Genomic DNA, 21,422 nt, shown 5'->3' with positions numbered 1-21,422 from the left:
CAATGGGTTTATTGCTGAAACAGAAAGAAAGGGGCCAATAGCGGCTGAATTTCTCTAATGGCGTAGTCCGAGCGCTCAAAGAATGAGAAGTATGGGAAAATACAGATAAATCATCTTTCGACCAGTTTTCCAACTTATGTGAGGGGCTGTGAGGTGAAGCGCTCCGTCGGAGGGGATGACGACGACGACCTCGCGGACACATGCCCGAGAAGGGGTTGTCCTCGTTTCGGCAGGGCCGAAAAAGAAGTGGCAGGCCACACGAGCCGATGACGAAGAACGCGATCGGCCTATGACAGCCGGCCACAACGGAGGGGGACGAGGCCAAACGGGAACGAGGAAGGACGGCCATTCGAGTGGAAGAGTTCCGAGAGCACGGTTCGAGGAGAGCGGTGTTCAGGCGCAGATCGAGAGCTCATTGGGTCTCGGGGACACAAGCTCAGAGGGATTTACCTGACACCAAGGGTTCCCCGGATCTGCGTCCTATTCCCCTGTCTCCTGGCCCGTGGCAGGCACACGCGCTGCGGCGTGCCCCGGTTGTGAACGACCACGGCCTGGAGATCACCGTCTACCGGCGGCTACCGGGTGCCGACTGCCCGCGGGCTTCCGTGACGCGGCGCCTGCTGGTGACCAGGTTCCCGCCCCGACCGTCCCTGCAAGTACCGTTTCTGGAGAGCAGCGACGGAGCTGCATCGTCAACGGCCCAGCACGCGAGACTTTCCGACGCGTCCCTCAGCGCCACGCAACACGACACCCCGACGCCCCGAGTACTACGCCACGTCATGGTGAACTCTTTCTGAACTTTTCTGGGGCACTTTTCTGGCATTCAGATGTACAGGCTTTTCTGCACATTAGTTAAACGTGTCGGGTTTCTTGATGTCACATTCGCAGAATGGTTATTCCTTTTGGATTTTTGTTAGCTCTCTGGTAAGGTCTCGTCTAAGTATTGTTTGCCTCGTGCTTTGTTCTAGAATACATGTTTTCTTTGTAACCTCTCAAAGCGCCCTCGTTTGATTAACTGGTGACTGGCTAGCCCTGGTCGCCACCGAACACACCCTACTCAAGAACCTGCAGAGAGGGTTTTCCTTCCCTGCTCTCAAGGGTACAGAGCAGCAATTTTTGGCTCAGATACTTTGTGACCGCCTATTTTAATTACTGGATATTTATGTTGAGTACGTTCTGATAGCATTTAGGATTTAGAAATTTTTAAGAAAGTGAGGCAGTGTCTTTTTTGGGCTTTCACCTAAAAGACAAGAATCATATAATGCTTTAAATGGCTATTCACTCTCGTAATATAAAATTAACCAGGTAGTGATTGTGTCTAAAGCATCATAATTGAAGATATGCAACCTTTCAGGTAATACAAGGATCCAAGCCGACAGTGAAGATCAATTTTAAGAACGATGTGTTCTTAAGGTTTAGTGTTTGTTATTTTTCTTTAAGTACTTGTAGAGTTTTCTGATTTTTCGTTTCAAACAAGAACATTTTTCTTTAATGTTCAAAAAAAAAAGCCCGCTGATAGTCTTCCAGTTCCCGGGCGGTGGTTGCTGATGTATCTTCTCGTTCCCATTACCCCTTCCGTTTCCTGCCCCAACCACCTTTCTACCACTACCTCAACGCATATTTCTACACCCTCGCCTTCCCTTTCTCTCCCTGCGATACATATATGGTGCAGGCTGGGAACTTCTTTCCCTCTCACACTCACCTCACCTCACCCTGTCGTGAAATTCAGGTCCCTCCGTGACTGGTTTTCTTGCCTCTCGCCATTTTTGGGCCGAGAGGAGACGTACAGCGTAGCGAGGGAGTGTTTTCGCCGCCATTGTCGAACCTGGGTCGGCTGGCCATGTGTTTCGGAGAGAGAAGCAGGCGAGAGTGCCGCGGCCTACGGAAGCCTACGACCCGGGGATTCCCGGAAGACGCGCGCCCCGAGGGGCTGTGTGCGTGGTGCAGCGCGGGGTTTGCGGGCATAATAGGCTGAGAACTGGCGTTGGCCGGACGGACGGCCGGGACGCGGCGTAGGCCTTGAGGGCTGTGCTGGGGAGGCCGAGCGACGACGGCGGTGAACTCCGGGCCCCTGAACATTCCTCAAGGAGGTGAAAGTGCGCGGCAGAAGAGCGCCCAAATTGCGTCACTGATGAGCGGCGCCCCACCACACACGACCGACAGCCTCCGTCAACCCGGCGAGACCATCAGCCGGGCCGCAACTAAGACGTTCTCCCCTTCTCCACCCTTGTTGAGACTATTTCTACTCATCTTCTCTGTTGTACTTCTCTAAGTGGACTGGACGGGCTTCTATATTCGCCTCCTTCAGTGCACCATGCTGTATGTGTTCTTCGCGGGCCTTTGTTAGCAGTTGGGGTAAGCCTCCAACCCCGCCTATTGTACACTCTACTATCCCCTTCATTTACTGTCGCCTCCTTGGGCTCGTAACGGCGGGTACCGTTTCTTTCATTGCGATCAATGTACTTTGTGTCGGGTTCTTGGCAGCTCTGACCCCGATGCGGCGTCAACTGCAGTGTGTTATTAAGTCGTCAAACCTTCTGTCTGTCTTTTTTTGAATTCCCTGTGCATGTGGAAGAAAGTAAATGTTCCTTCTTTCGAAACTGTAATCCCGTGCCCCGTCTCGTGCCTCACGCCAGCGGCCAATCAGGCGTGGACCTATCGCCGGTTAGCAGGTCCGAACCATATCCTCTATTCTTATAACGGGGGGAGTTTGTCGCTCCCCCCGTCCGACACATCGGCCCTAAATTACACCTCGCGCAATTTTGTGACATACCCCCTCAATTTAACCAGACTGACTAATCTTGTGTCATATCCCTGCCGTATCGTACCCACCGGGTCGGCTGTGCCTCAGGAGTAGTGTTGCTGGGAACAAGGCCGCAGCGTTGATGCCGGCCGCGCTGGCCGCTTTTCAGATGCGGGGGAAAGGCAAAAACGCCGGTGTGTTAAGATTTATCTGCCTTTAAGGTGGTCATAATTAATCTTCAGCGCTCAACGACGGTGAGCCTCGTTACCAAGGAGCAGGTTCGTCGCATTAAACCCTACCAATGTAATGGACTTATCGTAAAAGGTGAGGATGATGATGATGGTGCTGTGTTAATGGCGCAAGACGAACTGGGGCAAAGAGCGCCAAAACAGTTGTTCTGTGTGAGAGATGGAGACGTAAACACTAAAGTCGGTTAGCAAGAACAAAAGTAAAATGAGACACAATGAGGATTGCAGGCACAGAAGGCCCGACTGTGATTATGCATGATTTGAAATTAGGACTAAAATTTTTACTTCCGCTAAATAGTTAAGAACGCCCTTGACAGAAAACACGGGATCGTCAGACAGGAAAAATGCTGAGGATGGTGGGATGCGTTGTCTGTAGAGTATGGTGAAGTACTTTTGTCGTGTTGTGTAGAGTGCTTTGCATTGAAGTAGTGCTTGGGTCACGGATAGGCCGTCTCCACCCAGCGGTCTTGGAGATCCTGTGAACAGTTAGGAGTGTGTTACATGGCTGTGGCCTATCCGTAACCTAGCTAAGCTGTGCTCGCCAAGTTTTGAGAAGGTGTTGTCTGATGTTTGACTTAAGGTCAGTGTGAGGTATTGTCTCTGCGTTTACTGCAAGTGCTGCAGCAGCAGCGGCCATTTGATCTGCTGTTGCGTTTCCGGCGATCCCCGAGTGACCATTCACCCAGCACATGGTCACTTCCAGATTTAACGCATATGCTTACATAATAGCTTTAAAACTAAATGAAATGACGGTGGTTTTTACTAAACTGCTTAGATGCTAAAGCACTTACAATGTTCCAGGAATCTGTGTAGATGATGGTCTTGAATATTGTATTTCGACTATATGGTTAAGAACCAGAAAAATTACATAAGGTTCTGCCGTCAAAACGCTGCTTTCCATATTTAGAGCGTTAAAGACCCCGAAGTGTGGTCTGTGCGCGGCACACAACACGCTAAGGGTGATTCGGAAAGGCGTTACTGAAAAATTCTGCGCAATTCTAATTCTCTCGCAGGAACACAAGGAGCTGCAGAATGGCAGTTCTCGGCACTCGTTTTTTGTCAATTTCTACGAACGACAAGTCGCACGAAACGGGCGAAGCTGCCATGGCGGTAAAAGGTCGGGGTGGATTTCAAGGTGTGTGAAAAGGTGTCTGCTGATTCTGACGCTTTCTCTCTCCCTCTAGGTGAGAGGGGAGCAAGAGGGGAAAACTGGTAGGCCGAACATTCCATCAACGATGCAACCAATGTACGATTTTTGGCGTTTGGTTTAGAATGCTCGTAAATCAAAATTTCTGTTAAGCTTTCCGCAAGTCCCACTAAAGTTCTACGCTCTACAATCACCTCTTCTGGAAACGGTTTGTGCCATGAAAACTGCTGATGGTGGTGGTGGTGGTGGTGGTAAAAACGTTTATTTGAGCTTTAGGGGAGAGGGAAGGGGAAGTGGTCAGCCTCCCATGTCCAGGAGGCCGCGAGCCCGCGCCGATTCCAGAGCTCGTTTCACCAGGGCGAGCTGCTGCTCCGGTGACGAGCTGGTCAGAGCGGACTCCCACTGCTCAAGGGTGGGGGAGTGAAGGGGGGTTGGGTGCTGCGGGCAGGAGAAGACTAGGTGGAAGGTGGTAAGAGGAAGGTCACACGCTTGGCAGTTATGGGGGAATAGGGATGGGGAGATGTGCGAGAGAATCGTGTGATTATAGAAAGTTTCCGTCTGAAGGCGGCGATAGACATAGGCTTCATGTGGGGTAAGGGATGGGTGGGGAGGAGGATACCTTCTTCTGTTGTTTGTGTAGTGGGAAAGGATGGAGCTATAGGTAGAGTCCAGCGGTGTTAAGGTGGTGCTTGCAGAATGTGGACGTCCTGTGGTATCTAGCCTTGCAGAGGGGAGTGCCCGGTTGTGGAGAGCGCGGGCTGCGGCATGGGCCGCTTCATTCCCAGCAAGACCAGAGTGGCCAGGGGTCCAAACTATTGTTATTTCTATTTCTTCGGGGAGACAGTGAAAGATGGGAAGAGCTTGAGGGGGTGCCAGGCCAGCTTGATACCACCGGCATGCTTGCTGAGAATCGGTGATGATGGTTAGGTAGGGCTGTTTTTGGTGGGTGGTGGTCGCATGAGCGACGGCGAGTGCCTCTGCTGTGGGAACTGGTAGCTGCTTGTAGGTGGCTGCAGTGGCGAGATGGCCGGTAGAGTCCAGGGTGACGAGGGTGGTGTGTGAACCGTTGGGAGTATGGGCGATATCCGTGTAGCGCGTTTGGGCGTCGGTTTCATACCGCCTTGTGAGTGTTCTGACACGAGCTTCTCGCCTTCCCCTATTGAACGTCGGATGCATATGTTTCGGGATTGGGGCGACCCTAAGCCGCTGGCGAATGTGAAGAGGGATGCGTTGAAGTTCGTGAGTTGCAGACGGGGTGGACCGCCCAATGGTGCGAAGCACGTTCCTGCCAGTGGGAGTAAGGGCCAAACGTTGTAGCTGTGAGGTTCGTTGGGCTTCCAGAATTTCACTGAGGGTATTATGCAGCCCAAGTTGGAGTAGACGCTCAGTAGAGGTAAATGTAGGGAGGCCCAAGGCAGCTTTGTAAGTTTTGCGGATTAGGGCATCCAGCTTGGTGGTTTCTTGGGGCCTGAGATTCACAAACGGGGTTCCGTAGGTGAGACGGCTGACCATGAGGGCTTGGACAAGACGGCAAGTGTCTGGCTCTTTTAGACCGTATGCCGATCCCCGGATTCGGCGTATAGGGTGGATGAGCTGGGAGACTGTTCGGTGCAGTTGGGGGAGTAGGGCAGAGCCTGAACCATCCCAGTGGAAGGGAACGCCTAATATCCTGAGCGTGGTAACTTGGGGGATAAAAGAGCCACTTATGGTGACCTGTGGGTCAGGGGTGGGCGCAGCCGGGCGGCCTCTTGTGCGGGCGCGGAGGACCAGTAGAGCGGACTTAGATGGCTCGCAGGTCAATCCCCTGGGCTGAAGGTAAGCAGTAGTGGTGTCGACTGCTTGCTGAAGGATGTCCTGTTGTGCACCGCTAGAGCCTTGGGTGGTCCAGAGAGTCAGATCATCAGCGTAGAATGCGTGGCGTAGGCCGGGAATGGCTAGCAGTTTGTCAGGGAGGTGAAGCAGAGCTATATTAAAGAGAAGAGGCGAAATAACCGATCCTTGTGGCGTTCCCTTTGCCGGGGTGTGGAAAGTAGGCAAGAGTAGAGGGCCGAGTCGGAGTGTAGCTGTTCTTTTCTCAAGGAAGGCTTTTACAAAGCGAAAGGTATTTACGCCGCAGTTCGTGGTACTCAGGTTTTCTAGTATGGCTTCGTGGGTGACGTTGTCAAATGCACCCTTGACGTCGAGCGTTAAGATTGTTTTGGGAGAGGTGCGGCTCAGGTGGTCCACCACCTGTTCCTTGAGCTGCAGGAGGACGTCTTGAGTGGATAGGTGTTGCCGAAACCCAAACATTGTGAAAGGATAGAGGTTGTGGTCTTCCAGGTATGCGGTGAGGCGCTGATGTACTAGGTGTTCGAAGAGTTTACCGATGCATGAGGTCAGGGAGATTGGTCGAAGAGTAGTCGGCGTCAGTGGCTTGTTGGGTTTTGGGATCAGTATGATGTCCGAGTGTCGCCACTGCTCAGGTAGAGTTCCCCCCTGCCAGTGATAATTGTAAAGTTCGAGGAGATCTTGGAGTGTGTCCTCGTCGAGATTGCGGAGAGTGCGGTAGGTAATATGGTCCTTTCCTGGGGTGGTGTTGCGGGTGAGGCGGGCCAGGACAGCTTGAAGTTCAGTGAAGGTAAAGGGGGCGTCTAGTGCTTCGTTAGCTAGGCCCATATAGCATGTGTCGGGGATGGGTGGGTAGGTAGTAGGGTCGCCAAAAAGATGGTCACGGATCGACTTGAGGAGTTCTTGAGAGGGGAGAGCGCTGTTGCGGATTAGTTGATGGATTCTATGGTTTGTGTATCTCTTAGTATTGGTGTTGTCGAGAAGGGAACGGAGGAGATGCCACGTTTTCTTTGAGTGGAGAGTGCCTTGGAGCTGATTGCAGAAAGAGTGCCAATTTTGTCTCTGGAGATCGGCGGCATATGCTTGCGCTTGCTGGGTTAGGAGGGCTATGCGCTTTTTAAGTTTACGGTTATGCTTCTGCCGTTTCCAGCGTTTAGTAAGACTACGACGCGCGTCCCAAATGTGCATAAGGTGGGGGTCGACTGCCGGAGTGCTGTCAGTAAGTGCGATTTCTTGGGTGTGCTTTTTAACCCGGTGTTCGAGGGCCTGGGTCCAGTCACTTAAATTTTGGCTTATTGCAGGGAGAGGGGTTGGATCTTCACGGAAGGCGGACCAGTTAGTCAGGCGTGCGGTGCCCGTCCGGGTCGTTTTCTTTTTGGTTGGGAAGCGAAGGGAGAGGAGATGATGGTCACTGCCGAGTGTTTCGTCGAGTCGGGACCATTGGATCCTGGGGATGTTTTTAGTGAATGATAAATCAGGTGTGGTGTCTCTGGTGACACTGTTGCCGGTGCGGGTTGGAAAGGTGAGGTCGTTTTGGAGGATCAACTGGTGGTTCTGGGTGGCGCGTAAGAGGGCCGTGCCTTTCTTGGAGGCAAAATGGTAGCCCCATGCAGGATGTGGGGCGTTGAAATCTCCGAGGAGAAGTAAAGGGGCGTCCTTGGACAGGGATGCGGCTTCGTAAATCAGTGCCTCAATGTTGTGGAGGTTATCAGATGGGGGACTGTAGATATTCAGGATGAAGATGCTGGAGCCAGTCGGCCTTGTGGAGATGAGCTCTACAAAGGTATGAGGTACGGTTTGATTAAGACAATGTGATTGGGCCGGATGGGAGTTATGTACGAAAGTGGCGGTGCGATGCTGGGGGTCTTGCGTGAAGGCGGTATAATGCGGTAGGCGGGGGGTAGGAGTGTTGGTCTCTTGCAGGGCAATGACATCTGGAGGATCTTGTTTAGTAAACAAGTCAAGCTGGTGTCGCTTGTTGTTGAGAGAACGGCAGTTCCACTGGAGTACGACGAGGTCGGTATCCGGGGGATTAGTCATGGTAAGGGTGATGTTTGAGTTTCTTGGGTTGGTGAGTCGAAGCCAGGGAGTTCTGTATGCCTTGGATGGTCTGCTCTAATTTGTTTTGTCGTTCAGTTATTGCCTGGATGCCACTACATATGGGGGCCAGAGTCTCGGTTTGTGATGCTATCAGTTCTTTTATGGCTTCCGCTATTTTCGTGTCAATGAGTGCATGAATCTGTTCAGGAAGGGGTGCTGGTGGGGGCGGCGGGGCTGGGAGGGGGGAGGCTAATAGGGCGTCAATTTTGGCAGTTAGAGAGGCGAGTTGTGCCTGGAAACGTTGCTGCTGCTGTTTAAGTTCAGCAATAGCAGCGGAGTACGAAGGGTGGATTGGTGGTTGGGGTTTTGGGGGGGGAGGGGGGAGGGAGGGTGAAGTTAGAGCAGTGGGAGTAGAGCGGAGAGCATCTGACCAGCTCACCTGCGGTTGGATGGCGTTCCGGTCTTCAGGGTGGGCAGTCGAGGATTGGGCTTGTAGGGCTGGAAAGTCCTGCTCGTGGTAGGCCAGCGGGGTCTGGCCGATTGGTTGGTATGGGGACTGGGCAGGATGGCGGAACCTCCGTGTTTGGGGAACTGGTAGAAAGCGTTTGGGGCATTCTTTGTTGGCAGTGGCATGGGGTCCATCACACAGTTTACACCGAGGGGCACAGGAGTGGTCCGGTGACGGGTTGGCGATACCACAGGCCGGGCAGCGTGGCTTGTCGGGGTGCGGGCACACGTCTTGACGGTGCCCTATCTCACCACAACATTGGCAAGTCTGGGCGGCACGGCGGTATGGACGGCAGCGCACCATTTCACAGTCTAGTTTAATATAGTACGGAATTCGGAGTCCGTTGAAGGTCAGTAGAGCTGATCTCGTGCGACCCATGAGGCGGGCGTGGATCAAGTACGGTCTGTTAGCGGCGGTGAGCTCAATGAGTTGGTCCTGCGTGATGCCCTCGGGAATGCCGTGAATCACTCCACGAGCAGTGCCCGGAGGGGGCTTCATATAGGCAGATACTGCATAGGTAGTGCTTCGGAGGGTTAATGCGGTGAGTTGGGAGAGTCGATCAGCGATATCTGGGTCAGGGGTGGCAGCTACGAGGAGGTTTTGGGCTGGCTGTACTTGCAGTGTGACAGTCGCACGGAAGAGGGGGCCGGGGATCTCGCTTGCCGCGACGAGGCTGCATACCAGGTCACGAGCAGGCCAGTCTCCGACACGAAGGCCGTCATGAGGTCGGATGACAGTTATGAAGTGGTTTGGCGGAAAGCGAGGAGGCGGTATTTTTCGTGCGGGGACGGCAGTCGTTGTAGCGTTTGTGGGGCGTACCTGGTTTTCAGCAACGGTCTTGTTCCTGCGGGAGTTTATGACCTGACGCCATGGATTAGGTGTCGGAGCAGTTCTTCCTTTCGAGTCGTCGAAATCCATGTGGCCGTCTGCGCTGTTTTCATTGACAAGGTCTTGCGCCGGCGATGGTGTGTTGTCTTGGTCTTGCGTCGGTGACGATGTGTCTTGGTCTTGCGTCGGTGCCGATGTGCTGTCACGCGCCGTAGCGCAGCTGCGGGATGGCGAAGGGGGCATGGTAGATGGCAGGTGCACGTGCGCGTGCGGCAGCGGCAGCTCGGGGAGGCGGCCGCTCGTACTAGGCCTGTAATGTAGGCCTAGCGGCGGCCCCGGCGTGGTCGGTAGGTTCGATGGTCCTGAAGGGGGGCCCGACGATGGTAGGTGGCAAACGATGATATCCAGAGACGCCAGAGGTACTCACGGAGACGATAGGGGCACAAACTTGGTCAGGCAGGCGGAAAGATCGCGATTGGAGCGACAAAAACGGGAGTCGAAGCGGGGCACAAGCACCCGTGTCGGCCCCCTGGCGGCGATCCCACTGCTGATGGAAACAGTGGGTTTTTAGCGAACGGTATAATTATCTTACGGCCGCAGTATCACTAGCCGCTTTTATCAATGTTGATTTGCACTGAGGCATTATTATGCTTGCCTGACTTGTTATCAACTGTTATGAGGAATTCCACGGTTAGCCCGCCCTTCAGGCAGCAATTAACGAAACGTGTTCTTTCAAGCAACCTTTTTATTACCAGCGTCGAACAATCCTATCGTGCGCCTTTTGACATGAAAGCTACGTTGCGTTATAATGGTGATGCTTCTAGGTTTATTGATTGATTGATTGATTGATTGTAAGGTTTAACGCGACGACGCAACGCAGGCGATGAGGCGTGCCTTAGTGGAGGGCTCCCGATTAATTTTGACCACCTGGGGATCTTTAACGTGCGCCGAAATCTCGTACACACGGGCGTCTTTAATTTTCGCCTCCATCATAAAAGCGGCCACCGCGGCCGGGAAACGAACCCGCGACCTCGTGCTCAGCAGCGCAACGCCTTAGCAACTGACCCACCGCGGCGGGTGATGATTGTAGGAAACAATAACGAGTGTTGCAGGGAAAACATAAGAATAAAAAAAAAAACTGGCGGGTTGAATGCGGCCGCTACAGGCCCGCCTCCCGTACATACGTACGCAAGAACTCACGCACGCGCACACACATATGTGCTCACATGCACGCACACGTATTCTTACGCACGCAAACGCACGCACGTTGTATATGTCAGCGGATGTATAAAATTGTATATAAAGTGTGACTCTGAAAATTGTGACCTCTTATATAAATGGTCGAACTGTAAAACTTCAGTTTTTCACGGCAGCCTCCGCTAGCAGGCTGCCGCAAAATTTCATCCCCTACAAATGATCATAGAGATGACGCCAGATATGTCCCTCGCCGTACCATCGCTACGGAGCCACTGTGACGAATCGCTCAAAACGTATCCTGCGTTACACTATTTTTGCAGTCATGTCTGCGACCGGTGCATCAAAGAATTAAATAAACAAGAATGAGCTAGTGGACAGAACGATATTTGCTTCATACCCGCCGTGGTGGCTCAGTGGCTAAGGCGTTGCGCTGCTGAGCACGAGGTCGCGGGTTCGATTCCCGGCCGCGGCAGCCGCTTTTCTGATGGAGGCGAAAAGGACAAACGCCCGTGTGTACGAGATTTCGGCGCACGATAAATATCCCCAGGTCAAAATTAATCCGGAGCCCTCCACTACGGTGCGCCTCATCGCCTGCGTTGCGTCGGCGCGTTAAACCCCACAATCAAGATCAAGATCAAGATATTTGCTTCATCATGTCCCTGTTTATTGCAGTGTGCTGCGCAAGCCCTTCCTAACTTTCAGAACGACTTTAATGTGTTCTTAGTGCACACGAAGTAGTTGCCTAGAGTTAACAGCAGTCAAATTTTGGGTTGACTAATTGTAGGGTTTGATTCGGGTTGATTGCCTTTCCACGGCCCCAGCCCAGCAGCGAGAGCGGCGCATCGAGTCTACGAGCTGCTGCATCACCGACACACGACCCGGCCGAACCCGGAGTGAGCACAGGTTGGCGCTGATTTGTTTTTCCGGATTCACCATGGCCACTATGCTAACGGGATGTCGTGACACCGGCCGGAAGGTTAGTGCCATTGTGTTCAAAACTGAAGAGATAACAGCTAAGTTACCTCTCGAAAATGCTCAGCATGGTTCAGGAAAAGGAAGGCTAGCGGGTAGCCGGGGCGCGGGTAGCCCATCCGAACGGACGGCTGAGGAGCTCAGCGCTGAATTATCCCAAGGAAGAGCTGAGAAGGCTTACGAGAAAGCGAAGCTCCGCAGGATTGCTGAACTTGAGGATGCAAATGTTTTCAGTGTTTGTTGCCTCATGGGCGCTTGAAACGCCACAGGATAAGGAGAGTGGGAATGCAGTTGACGTGGCTGAAGCCACTCCAGTTTTTGAGCAACCCCTTAGCAATCCCGCTGCTACAGTTGATATCATGGGATCTCGGGAGACGGATGACTTAGCTGCTGAAATTCTTTCTGCGGAGGCGGCCAATGTACAGCTGGGTGTTGCCGAGGCAGCACAACGAAGTATTGAGAGTAGCACAGCCCCGTGCGCCGACATGGAGTCCGCGGCCGACCGCGAGAAGCCCCCCGTAGATGAGTTGGGGCAGAGATCGAGCGAAGCTATTGAAAGCATGGTCATCTAAGAGGATGCAGATGTAGCACAGGGGTCATGTAAGGGCAGCGGAACGGCGTTCCTAATTGTTGAGATTGCGTGCGCGAAGCATGAATGCGCAGGCGGCCCGCGGCTTCTTGCGCGTTGGATTCCGCCTCTTTCATTGCGGTGTGCTGCCACCTAGCGTGCCCAGCGGAAGTTGAAGCTGTAGGGTTTGTCGGAGTTTCCTCCGGCTGCGTTCTCGTTGTATGCACGGCAATCCCGCATTACGGCGAGGAGCAGCCGAAGTTTTTCTACTGTGTTGGTGTTATAACGCCTTAAGATGACAGCCCCTGGTCATCACATAATACCAGGCGGCTTCTTATCACTGAATGAGGGCTGGCAGAGAAATCTCGGACAGATCCGTGTGCCGTCCGAGTAGCAGAGCGAGCACTGCTTGGAGTCGTCTGGCATGAAGTGCGATCGCCAGCTCAACAAAGGCCGGCAGTTCACAAAATGCCTTTAAGCGCTGCACACATGTACGATTGGTACACGCTATTCGCATGCGACTGATCGTTATGACTGTCACCACGACTAGTCATACGCGTGAATTTGAGACGGCCCGATGCGCGCATGAAATGCGTCGTAGGCGTCGCTCCGCCCACTGTTTTTGCTCCGTGGTCAACTACGATGATCGCTGAGCTGAATTTGTAGATTCTGCGCGTTTGTTCGCAAGAAATGGATAAATCAAGCAATCGTGAAGCCTTTTCTGCCTTCGGAAACAGTCCGCGCACACGCCGGCCGCGCCTACCAGCTCGGCACACTCAGCGGCTCGAACCGGCGCCGACTGCGCAGACCACGGTAGCAACCGCGCTTGTCGCTGCTCTTCTGAATCAATCTGATCGCTAAAAAGTTCCACATGCGAGAAAGTAGGTGTTAGTGAGGTGAAAAATTGTGCTAGGGATTGTTGTCAGGGCTTATTTTAAAAGTGGCGATCAGATATATCTGCCGCGTTGCAAGCCTACGCTGACCGGTCGCCGCGGCGCGCGGTGCGCCGAGCGGCCGAGAGATGGCGATACCTGCGCGGAAGCATCGAAACAGGCTACGCAGATGACTTGGTCACCGATCGCTCAAACGGCAGTTATAACTTAGAGTTCCACATGCGAGAAAAGGGATGATAGTGTAGTGAAAAGTTGTGTTGCGGATTGTCATTCGCAGTTGCACAGATAGCAGCGATCAATCACCCGAGCCGACGCGAGCGACGCAAGCCGCCGTAGCCGATCGCGTGCGGCCGACGGGAAGCGATAGAAGCCGACACCGTTCCCTTTTCGGCACTCCGAGTTAGAGCGGAACGCAGCACAAGTTGTGGGCATTGTTCCGCGTACAACGAGCACACACAAAAAATCAAACGATGTAAATACAACCACGACCCCTTCCCGCTTGTGCTGGAGCTGTGGGGAATGTCGTCTGCTGCCCCTACTGGACTGCTTAGGGACTTGGCCGCTAGGGGATTGCGCATGCGCGAAGCATGAATGCGCAGGCGGCCCGCGGCTTCTTGCGCGTTGGTCAATTCCGACGGGCCCGAGAACGCGGAAGGCGACGGCAGGTGTGGCGGCGCGGGTGCGACATCGTCGTACGCGTTACCGCTGGGTAGGGTGTTCCTTTTCTCCCGGGAGCACAGAACACGGCGAGCCACACCAGGGTTTGTTTAAAATCAGCTGCTGGTGCATGAAACGGAATCAGCTTCCGTGCGACGGTCGGTGTGTGCCGCCGTGGAAAGGGGTGTTTGCCCTGAATAGTGTGCAGTGCTAGACAGGAAGGGTGAGTGTTGTTTGGCGCACACTTAGTGTTTAACGTGTTTTCCTCTGGGTGTGTAGGGATCGCTCTGATGAGGATTATCGTTTGCTTTACCTGTACTTTCGTTCTCCCTCTTGTTATTTTTTGCGCATGTGTTCGTTGTGTTCGGCTGTCGTAAGGCGTGTGATTTGAGAGTAGCGCACTTTCGCGGTTTTTACGCTGTCTTCATGAGAAGTACAGCTGCTGGTACAGCACCGTAGGGAGTTTACCTCTGGCTGCAAAGGCGAGTGTCTTCCATTAGTTGTGTTCTTTGGCATGTCGTCATTGTGGGCCATGGAATGTACAGGCGGGGACTTAATTTTACAGACCACGCGAGCGCGTGGCAAAAGCCACCGATAAGCGCTCTGGAGGCCGGGCGCCTGTTGTCGAGACCGGCGCGGCGCGCATGCGCGTCCTATTTTACTCTCTGGCACGCCGACTTCCTCGCTCCCTGCAGCGTTGCTGAGATGGCCACTGAAGCACCGCAGAGCGACGCGTTTGTAGCATTCTTTTCTTTCCGATGGCATGTTTGCGTCCTAATGTGGCGATTGCGTGGGCTTTGGCGCAAGTGCTCCTCGCGTCCTGATAAACACTCGTGTGGAATGTTTTATTTGTTTGTTTTGGTCTTTATCGTTTACAGACGATGAGACTAGCGGCTTGCGAACGGCGTAGCCAAAACAAGCGCGTACGAAGCACAGTCACATGGTACCGCGCTACGGACAACGAAAAGTTAGCTATACGAAAAGCGAACCTTTATTCATCTTGTATATTTTGTAAACTATTTGGCCACTGAACATATATTTCAGCTTAAAAGCAGGCGTCCGCCGGCTTTCTGCGGATATCTGACGGACGTCCGAATGTCCGACACCTGAAGTCAGTCAGATGTTAGATGGACGTGTGTGGTGCAATGGATCGTACGCGCTTGATTTGGCTACGCCGTTCGCAATCCACTAGTCTTATTATCTGTAAACGATAATGCCCAAAACAAACAAATAAAAAATTCCACGCAAGTTTTTATGAGGACGCGAGGAGCACATGCGCCAAAGCCCGCGCTATCGTCACGTAAGGCCCTAAACGTGCCACCGGAAAGAAAAAAAATGCTACAAACGCGTCGCTCTGCGGTGCTTCAGTGACCATCTCAGCACCGCGGCAGGGACCGAGGGAATCGGCGTGCCTGCGAGTAACACAGGACGCGCATGCGCGCCGCGCCGGTCTCGACAACAGGCGCCGGGCCTCCAGAGCGCGCATCAGTGGCTTTTGCCACGCGCTCGCGTTGTCTGCAAAATTAAGTACCCGCCTGTACATGTGGGGCCGCCTTGTGGTGCTTGTCTGCGAACTGAAGTGCTGAAAAATACTTTCAGTGCATCGCAAGGGGACAGCAACTGAACAGCAACCGGAATGAGCAATCTGTTGCGCATTCTGAAACAACAGGCGTCCGTGAGTGCGCGAAGAGGCGCTGACCTTTCTTAACCGTTTCGTTATCAGCACAGGAGAAGCCTCATTTCGCAAGTTTAGGTAATTGTTTGCGTGTCTGTTACTTTCCCTAGAGTGAAATAATGTTCCTGCATGCGCTTAACGTTTAAGTGTGGATGGTGCTATTCATTCAGTTGTCAAGTTTGAACATTTGCACCTTTCGTGGGGTAGGTTGCCTTTAAAGGGACCCTGCAACACATTTTTCGACTTCTTTGAAATCTAAAATGCTTGCAGAATGATGTCAACCAATACACCCAGTACTTAGATTAGGAGTCTGCACAGTACCTCAGCAAAAAAAAATTACTACTGTATCCCCATCCGATAACTTCTAAACTGGGTCAAAAGATTTTTATCTCTTCCCCGGTCTTGACGTTCCTCAACGGCTCGAATTACGTCACTAATGCCATGCAGCGGCTGTTGAGCGGTTTTCTTTCAATTGAAGGAATGAACGCTTTTAGATATTAACTTAAAAAAAAAGCCACAAGAAATCACAAATGGAATACGTATCTGCTGTGACGAGTAAATCCCGCAGTGTCGCTTGGTGCTGGCGATAACTGTAGTTTCGCAGTGGTTCCAGACGCGAAGGAAAAAGAGAAAGCGCTGATCGAAAGTGTTGCAGGGACCCTTTTATGGTAGAGGGTGGCACGAATGTGTTCTCACAGGCCCTGTACATGTGGTTGAGTGCTTTCGTTTATTGTTTGATGCTACGCAAGGAACAGCTTGGCCGAGGCACTAACTGTGCCGTGTGGTATCCTCTGTTGGTGCAGTTGGCCGGACGTTAGAGTATGTAGTGTTGGTGCGTGCCTTAGGACTGTGGTAATGTCTTAGGCGACGGGGAATGTCATTACCGTGCCTTGTAGCTGGGATGTTGAACTGCTTGAGTGTGCTTTGTTTAGTTCTTACGCTGTAGGTAGACATAACCTGCAGTGAGAATTAATGTTGTATGTACAGCTGGTGTACGAGCAACATTCTTGGTGCGGAGGTGTTAATTTCCGGCGCCTCATTTAATTAATGAAGGCCGCCGGTGGCTTATATATCAGCGTCGCCTCCCCTTGTAGCTGTCATGGTGTGTTCCTTTCATGCAACTGCAGGGACGCGAAGTTGGGAGCTGCTGAGTGAATGCTTTGTGTTCCTTCCTTTTGTGTGGCAAAAGACGGGGGTGCTGAGCCCAAGTGCCTCTGTTGCTTTGGTATGCGGTCGTTCGTTGAAGAGCTAACGGGAAGCGAAAGGTTTGCGTCTCTTTGTCGAAAAGGCGCGCGGCAGGATTTGCAAAGCGGGCGTAGGTGTTGTTTGTTTATAGTTCATTCGCCTCGAAAATGGTCGCCTGGGCTTAGAGCGGCTCTTTCCGTAGGTCGGGCGGCGGGCAGCGGCTCCCTTCGTCTGGGTGGGGATTTGCCACGACTCTCTAATTGTGCCGGCGAGCGCGCGCGCACAAGTGTGAGGAGGCAAGCGAGGACACTGTAAGATGTTAACCGCGCGAAGACCGCTGTAAGCGGTCGGCTTTAGCTTTTGAGCAGATTCCCCACGGTCAACGTAATGGTGTGGCTACTCCGCGCGGACAGTGGCTTTAGGTGGCAGATATTTTGTATTTGCGTGTCGTTTGCAGTAACATGCGCGGGAAACGAACTATAAGTGCATGAGAGAGAGAGCGTTGGGTCGCGTGACCGCAGGTGGGGACATGTGTAGGCTTGCTTGGTTCTTGTGGCCAATCAATGGTTTAGATTAATTATTTTGAAAGGGATTTTCGCTCTTTCTTGAATGCCCCCTTTGTAGGCGTTGTTTTTTAAGGATCAAAAGCGGAGTATTGGGTTTTGTCCGGGTCGGTCGAGATGCTTCTAGTGCAGTATAGATCTTGGCCAAACCGGATGCTGCGGGCAGAATGAAATGTACGTCATTCTGTCCTGACGTAAATACTTGGACTAATATAACTAGTGTAAATAAACGTAATAACCAGCATGAAGGGCAGTCCTGATCCCTCACCTGATTGAAGCATCGGACGTCGGTAATCGGAGCGTGTCTAGATCATCCTTTCGGCTCGAGCATCAAAAGAACTGTATTATTTTGTCTTCATCATCCGCCAAGAACATGAAAAGACATTCTCCGTGAGCAGATACAAGTGAGCATCTAACTCCGTGAGCAGATACAAGTGCGATATGCATGGGTGTGCCCTATCCGTAGCCTAGCCGAGGTGAGTTCTGTGCATCTGTCGAGTTTTTTGGTGGTGTATTGTCCCAAGAGTGGTTTTATTATGTGTAAACCACACCTACGACCCTACACTATTGACTCACACAACAGATTCATCGAAGTTTCCGTAGCTAGATTATGAATAGATCGCACGCACGCGACAGACTACCATCTGCTTACTGTTTCTCCAATAGCATTGTGTACCAGGTGTGGGGTGGGTCTATCCGTAATTGACATTCTAATTACATGCAAATCACTATTTACATGCGAAGCACAAACACTTCTCAACCATACAGACAACACATTCCACTACACCCAGCATTGAGTTTAGCGGATGATCCCATGATTACTCGACAACGCACCTTTACATTTCTTAGTGAAATCTATCTTTTACACCTCATTTCCTATCGCGCATATTTTTTTCGACCTGATTCATACCACGCACAATCACCACCTGGCCTTCTACACCAGCCATAGTCATTTTCTCTTGCTGATTTTATGCCTGTTTTTGTAGAGTGATTTTAGTTTGGCTTCACCCCTCACTCATAACCGTTGTTTGGCGCTCTTTGCCCTACTTGGCCTTGCGCCATAAACATCCAACCATCATCATCATCATGTGTAATTTGTTGTCTGTCTGTTCACTTGACTCCTTTTGTCATGTCTTGCGAAGGTGTTGATTTATCTGTGGCTTGAGTTCAGTGTAGGGCACTGTTGTTAAGTTGAGTAGTGAGTAGTGTCACAGCAGCGGCCACTTGATCGGCGGTTTCATTTCCGGCAATCCCAAGATCGCCTCAAACCCAGCAGAAAGTTATTTCCAGGTTTGATGCATATGCAGACATAATAGCCTTAAAAACAAGATTGATGGCAAAGTTTTTATAATTCTTTCCGGATGCAAGCGCGCGTACAACGCTAAGGGTATTCGTGTACACGGTGGACTTCAAAATTCGAAGCTGAAGGATGTGGTTTGGGGCAAATAAAATATCATATGCTTCTTCTTGGAATATACTGTTAGAAAGTTTCATTTTTTTGCTGACATTCAAGATCGGCCCGTGCGCAGCGCAAGCCACAGCAGGTGCAGTCGTGGACGTATCACTGCTAAACTGAGCACACTTTCACTTGTCCTGGAGTAAAAAGAAATGCTGCAGAATCTCAATTCTTGGTGTCCTGCTTTTGTCAAGTTTGGTGAAAGACAGGCCACACGACATAGGGTGGAGATGCCATGGTGGAATAAAATCCATGATTAGTGTCTTGTGGATGACTGGATCCTTTAATACCTTCTTTCCGACCACATTCACAGCGTGGATCGGCGCGCATTTGTTTCGTTGAGCTTTTGGTTTTCTGCCATTAGGTCATCGTTCTGTTTGGACAGGCGCTGGACTTCCTTTGGAAGTTGTTTGGTTTCGTTTTTTATCTCATTGACACCATCGCAAGTGTCGTTGCAGAATTTCCCGCTCTCTTTGAGCGTGCGCAAGTCAGCTCTTAGTTACCGTTTTAGATCGTCAATTGCCTCGTTAAGATTGCTTTCATCTATCATTGTCTTTCATCTCCTTCTCACTCATGCCACTGATAACGTCAAGAAGAGCAGAATACAAGAAATCTGACCCACAAAAGTACCACTCTGAAATACAACTGAACATAAATGTTACAGTGTTCGGCAGCAGTGCATATAACACTTTATAACAAATACTGTACGGATTGTCTCTCACCTGGGAAGAGCGCACGGTTGAATACTGTTCGCTCTGCACTGCCGCCGAGCTCAAGTAAGGTCCCGTTGGCGTTGCCTCTTACAGCCGATGTAGGTGGCGCTCCGTGCTCGTCCTGTTGTCGTGTGCCGGAGCTTTCCGCTGCTTGATACAGGCGATGGTGACGCAGTACGGGTTCGCTTGTGCCTGCTGCAGTTGGAGTGGCAGTTCTTTGCGCGAAGGGACTTGGCGCGTGGCAGAATCTGCGAAGAGCGCACGGTTATATACTGTTCGCTGCGCACTGCCGCCGAACTGAAGTCATGTCCGGTGGGCGGTGCCGTCTTATAGCGGATGTGGGCGCAAGTGGCGCTTCGCGCTCGTCCTGTTGTCACGGGCCGGGGCTTCCCGCTGCTTGATACGGGCGATGGGGAAGCGGGACGGTTCCGCTTGCGCCTGCTGCCATTGGAGTTGCAGTTCGTTCCGCGTAAAAAAACGTCGGGCGTGACAGGATCTGCGAAGAGCGCACAGCTAAATACTGTTCGCTGCGCAATGCCGCCGAGCAGTATGGTCAAATATATTCAACAATATACTCCTAAACTCCATACATATACCCCCTAGTTCTCGTCTGATCTCATAGGTGCTCTAAACTATAAAGAATGCACCCACAGAAAGTTTAAAAGCACTCCATTTCTTGAGCTCAAAGAAGATTTCCCATGTTTTCGAACTGTCTGTAAACGCCTATATAAATGGGATCACAGTTCATATATTGTCCCCTTAGAAAAAAGCGGCACTGACAGGCCGTCTGAGTTTTGGAAGTTCGTACGCACACGGTCTAACAAAAGTCGACAGTCTTTATTATTACTACTGGACTCCAATGTGACAGAGCTACATGCCGTTGCTGACTGTTTTGCCACGCAGTTCTCATCTGCTTAGAAGGCCTCGGACTCTAGGACTACCTCACCACACCTAATCCTAAAAGATCATCAGCCAATGCATTAAGCGCTTGAAACTATCCTTATCATGCGGTCCAGATGATATCCTGAGAGCCATCCAGTCCCGTTGTTGATCTCTCATTTTTTTCCAGCTCGTTCACGGTACTATATCCTGTCCTATACTGCTCAGTAGAATAATTTTCCGATTTCGCGCAAGCTAACAAGAGGGACTGAGGGCCGTGGGTTAGTTGGCGTATTCATGGGAGGTTGTGGCCGTTACTACACCAGGGTAGCCAATCCTGCTCTGGTGAGGGAGTGCATTACCGGCAATGGTCGCCGGGGTCAGGCCGCACCCCAAGCCCCTTTGAGCAATTCCATCAATACGCGGATTTTTTTTTTAATGTGGTGGGAATTGTCCGGCACCGGGATTCGAACCATGGTCCTTCTGCACGCGAGGCGGGTGTTCTACCTCTACGCCATCGCTGCATCTTAAGTTGAACCCTCACTAAGAGGGTTCAACTTAAATTGAGAACGACTCAGCGGGCAATGGAGTGGAAGGTGTAACATTAAGGGACAAGAAGAGAGCGGAGTGGGTCAGAGAGCAAACTGGTGTTAAAGACATATTAGTAGAAATTAAGAAGAAGAAATGGACATGGGCAGGGCTTGTAATGCGAAGGCAAGATAACCGCTGGTCATTAAGGGTAACAGAGTGGATCCCTAGAGAAGGCAAGCGTTGCAGGGGGCGGCAGAAAGTTAGATGGGCAGATGAGATCTACAAGTTTGCGGGGATAAATTGGTCACAGTTGGCACAGGACCGAGGTAATTGGAGAATAATGGGAGAGGCCTTTGCCCTGCAGTGGGCGTATATAGGCTGGTGATGATGATGATGATGATGCACAAGAGGGAGCAGACCATTTCTTGTAAGTGCCTGCTTGTGCCAACATTTAAACACTACACAGGATGGAAAGCCATGATATTTCGTATTTTCCTGACCTCGAAGTGTTTGATGGGTCACAGTTATCGCTTTCCTCTGAGCTTTGTACCGTTATAACATAACATGAAAGATGATACAATTTGTGTCATTCTATTCTCTCAGTTTGTGTGGCGCACTGTTGTGTGTATATATATATATATATATATATATATATATATATATATAAGCTGTACGACAAATGCCATCACTGTATCTGACGAAGGCCGGTCCCACGGCTGAAACGTTGTTAAATCTGTTTTCTTTTTTTACCGTGGTCGAAACCGTTTTTGTGTATATATATATATAGGGCTC

The 21,422-nt window shown here is 51.4% G+C and overlaps 1 long non-coding RNA gene across 2 annotated transcripts in view; it reads right to left on the bottom strand.

The window, feature by feature from the left end:
• The window catches only part of LOC144162789 (uncharacterized), a 50,930-nt gene extending 31,458 nt beyond the window's left edge, over positions 1–19,472 (bottom strand). The window contains exon 1 of one of the 2 annotated variants that reach the window (XR_013320764.1): positions 19,230–19,472. This is a non-coding gene — a long non-coding RNA (uncharacterized LOC144162789). Of the gene's footprint in view, positions 1–450; positions 631–19,229 lie in introns of those variants that run through there. The other variant, XR_013320765.1, reaches the window with a different exon arrangement.
• Between the last annotated feature and the right edge of the window lie 1,950 nt (positions 19,473–21,422).

This window comes from Haemaphysalis longicornis, unplaced genomic scaffold (assembly GCF_048455015.1).
Source record: "Haemaphysalis longicornis isolate Haplotype H1 unplaced genomic scaffold, Haemaphysalis longicornis Haplotype H1 scaffold_12, whole genome shotgun sequence".
NCBI lineage: Eukaryota > Metazoa > Arthropoda > Arachnida > Ixodida > Ixodidae > Haemaphysalis > Haemaphysalis longicornis.
The sequence above is the reverse complement of the archived record's forward strand: the minus strand, read 5'-3'. Positions and strand labels throughout refer to the sequence as shown.